A 4,546-nucleotide genomic window follows, 5' to 3' on the forward strand; every position below is an offset into this window, starting at 1 on the left:
GAATGAGGAAACATATATGGAAATCATTTCAGACACTCCTCAGGAAATCACTTTGAATTTATTTATTCATGAGGAAAACAGATTCTTGGTGACTGCCCTGGTGTATACTAAGTGTGATAAAATTGAGAGATTGCAGTTGTGGGAAATATATACCAACTTGCTGGTAATATAGATGCTCCTTGGTTAGTTGGAGGAGATTTTAATGTTGTCCAGAATGAAGATGAGAAGATAGGTGGAAATCTTGTAATTCCACAAGATTATGAGGACTTTGCATTTTGTATTAATTCATGTGAGTTAGCAGAAACTGCTTTTAAAGGGAGCTCTTTTACTTGGTGGAATGGAAGGCCAGGAGATGATTGCATATTTGAAAGGTTGGATTGAGTTGTCACTAACTCATATTTGCAGCAATGGTTTGGTAATATAGAAGTGGAGCATTTAGCCAGAACTGGTTCAGATCATGCCTCACTCTTCATTACTCTTGGAACTGAGGCTCCAAAATTTTCAAAACCTTTTAGGTTCTTGAAATTTTAGATAGAACACCCTTCTTTCTTGGATACTGTTAGAGCAAGCTGGCCTGAAGAGAGTGATAGTAATCCTTTTTTAAGCTTTAAGAGGAAGATCAAGCAGATGAAAAGAGCTTTATCAGTATGCAGTAATGAAGCTTTTGGTGCCATTGTCAAGTAGCTAATAATCATGAGGATATTGTGAGAATTAAAAAGCAACTATTTGAAGAAAATCCTACAGGGGAGAATAGAACTGTCCTACAAGTGGATCAAGCTGAAATGAAGAGGTATCTGCATTATGAAGAGGAATTTTGGAGGCAAAAATTTAGTTATACACGGTTCACAGAAGGATATAGGAATACAAGGTTCTTCCATGGTATTGTCAATGGAAGAAGAAAGAGGCTGCAAATTAAGAGGATTAAACAATCAGATGGAGTATGGCTAGAGACTGGAGAAAATATAGCAGATGGGGCAGTCAATGTCTTTCATAATCAGTTTGCACAAGAGGGATCTAACTCTGACTTTAGTATGCTCAAGCACATTCCTAGATTGGTGTCTGATGAATGCAATGATCATCTGTGTGCTTTGCCTACATTTGAAGAAGTAAAAAGAGCAGTATTTGAGCTTAAGGGTCACAGTGCTTGTGGTTCAGATGGACTTTCAAGTACATTCTATCATGCATGTTGGGATATAGTAGGGGTGGATATCTTTAGGTTGGTCGAGGCCTTTTATGAAGGGCATACACTTCCTAAATCAGTTGCTCATACTAATCTTGTACTTCTTCCAAAGAAACCACTTATTCAAAGTTTTGCTGATCTCAGGCCTATCAGCTTGAGTAACTTTATCAACAAGGTGATTTCAAGAGTAATACATGGGAGGCTTGATAGTATGTTACCACAACTGATATCCAGTAATTAGTCAGGTTTTGTTAAAGTAAGAAGTATCATTGAAAATGTATTGCTTACACAGGAAATAGTAACTGATATTAGGAAGAGAGGAAGACCTGCAAATGTTGTTATAACGTTAGATATGGCCAAGACATATGATAGAGTGTCATGGCTATTGTTGGCAAAGGTGCTGGAGAAAATGGGCTTTGCAGGGGATTTTGTGGATCAGATTTGGAGATTGTTGGCCAACAATTCGTATTCTGTACTGTTGAATGGTCAGTCTTTTGGATTCTTTCACTCCACTAGAGGAGTAAAGCAAGGTGATCCACTATCACCTACTTTATATGTACTAGCTACATAAGTTTTTTCAAGAAGCCTTAATCATTTATTTGAAGTGGATCAATATATAAGTTATGGAATGCCAAAGTGGAGTGCCAACTTGAACCATTTGGCTTATGCTGATGATACCATCATTTTTGCTTCTGCTGATAAGTTCTCTTTGGAGATGATTATGTTTGTATTAAAGGAATATTAGAAGGTGTCGGGGCAGTTGATCAATAGGGACAAAAGCTCTTTCTATATGCATCAGAATACAACAGCTTCTTTGTTTCAAGAGGTTGAAAACATTACTGGATTTTCTAGAGGTGTGTTTCCTTTTAAATACCTTAGGTTTCCTATCTTTCATTCAAGGAAAAAGAAAGTGTATTATAATGATCTTATAAAAAAGGTGAAAGATAAGCTGCAGAATTGGAAAGGAAGATTGCTTACTTTTGGAGGAAAGGTAGTACTCATTAATAGTGTATTGCAAAGCATTGTTGACACCCAATTTTGTCCCACCTTTCCTCCGAAATACCTATTTTTTTTCGCTTCCAATATTTTTGCAACTTTAAAAATAATTATTTGCATTTTTTACTATAATTATTAACTTTTATTAATACGACATTTCATTATCGTCATTATCTTTTACGGCCGTTACTACTACCATTATTATTATTATTATTATTATTATTATTATTATTATTATTATTATTATTATTATTATTATTATTATTATTATTATTATTATTTTGTTATTATTATTTACTACCAGTATTATTATTATTCGCATTTTTATCATTCAGCACTTTTGCCATCTTATGCACACGCATCGCAATTATCTTCGCATAATTAAATAATAGCGTTTATTTACTATTGATTTTCAATATATTATCGCACGGCTATTGCGACGCCACTTTATTTTTATCCGAGTACTAATAAATACATACTTTATATGAGATAATATTTTAATACATGTCAGCATATAATTAGTCAAAATGGGTCTTTTACTTAAATTTAGAAGCCTACATTTTAATTCATCATCCCAACCATTTTAATTCACCCCAACCCAATTTTCAGATCAGCCCACGTTTTGATACCTAGCCCATATTTTAAAGCAACAATTTAGCAGCCCATATTTTCAACCAACTCAGCCCAAATAATTGCCCAAACGGACCAGCCCATACCCGTTTAATTTGCACCCGACCCGGCCCAACTACCCTTTTAACAAAATATGAAACCCTAGGGTTTCATATTTTTCTTCATCGCCGCACGCCCCCCCCCCCCCCCCCCAACCCCGTGCCGCGACTAGCGCCCGAACTGGGCACCCGTGCATACTAACACACCGTATCGCATATGTTAACAAGAAAATTAATAAGGTAATAACTCAGAGATTTGAGAACAATCCGGACAGAGTCTCCTCTGTTTTTCCTACTAACCAAAATCAACCTGTACTCAGAAAATACCAACAGATTTATATACACAGATATAGGCGAGCCGACGAGGCTGCCGCGGTGGATAAACCGCCCCAAACAGATATCACATACACTTACTGTACAGACGGAACCATAACCCACGTTTTATGTCTACAGGCCTCTATACACAAAACAGAGCATACGAATATATATACATGACGGGACAGGGCCCCGCCGTACCCTGAACAAATATACACGAACGTAGCAAAAGACGTGCAAAATCGGGGGCTCCAGGACAAGGAGCTCTCCCAAAATAGCTGACGGGGACCCTAAGCCGGCGGCTCACCCGGACGTATATCCTCACCTGCGCGCGCATGACGCGCGCCCCGAAGAAAGGGGGTCGATGAAATAGGTACCGAGTATGTAAAAGCGATGAAAGAAACACAGTAAATAGAACCGTAACCAATCTAAACTATGTCGAATTAAGCATAGGGTCAAGAAAACTAGAACTCACCTGAGAAACATGTATCATGCATACCCACATCATATCATTAAATCAATATGCACACATAACGTACCCGGCCCTCCAGCAAGGGACTCGGTAAATAGATCGTATAAACATCATGTATGGTAATCATATAGTCATATGCATATGCCGTCGCACCGGCCCTCCAGCCGAGGGACTCGGTAAGTAAATCGTATATATATAAATAGCGTGACCCGCCCTCCGGGTGAGGGACTCGGTGAACAATGCAATAGTCCGTGCACGAATACATACCGGCCCGGACTCGGTGGAGGACATAGCATAACATGCACGAGCAGAGTAGTGAGAGGTCATATGCATATAACAAGTAAATAACAGTTCCTTTTTTCCAAAACTCAAGGACCAACTATATTCATCGTCATTTAAAAGCGCATAAAACGTATTTCGTGTTGACCGGGATTAATAAGTAAAAGTTATGAACTTCCACGAACACTTTACGTATCGAATATATCATACAATTCAAGGGAACCATCAAACAACTATTGTATAGTAAGCAAGATAATAGCCAAAGGCTTTCTTTAAGTTTCACAAAAATATGTCAAACGGTACGTCATACGGAAACCTCGGGACGCGTGGCCCCACCTCGGCCAAATGTGGTGGCATGCAAAATTTACGTGTAATACGCTTCATGACATTACCTATTAGGGTCTTTAGGGTAACCGGATCCCATTCATGCAATTTCTAGACACTTGGACAATTCTTGCAACTATACATAAGCATTCCCTTCAATTCTACTGAATGAATAGTAGCCATTTTCAATCTCGGATTCCTAGAATTTGGAAAGTCCCCGAGGCGTGAAATCAAGCCTACACGTCTAAGACATGCCAAAGAAAGAAGGGGTAAGCTTTACATACCTTGCGGACGTCTTACGCTTGCTTTATC

This window comes from Lycium ferocissimum, unplaced genomic scaffold (assembly GCF_029784015.1).
Source record: "Lycium ferocissimum isolate CSIRO_LF1 unplaced genomic scaffold, AGI_CSIRO_Lferr_CH_V1 ctg1201, whole genome shotgun sequence".
Taxonomy (NCBI): domain Eukaryota; kingdom Viridiplantae; phylum Streptophyta; class Magnoliopsida; order Solanales; family Solanaceae; genus Lycium; species Lycium ferocissimum.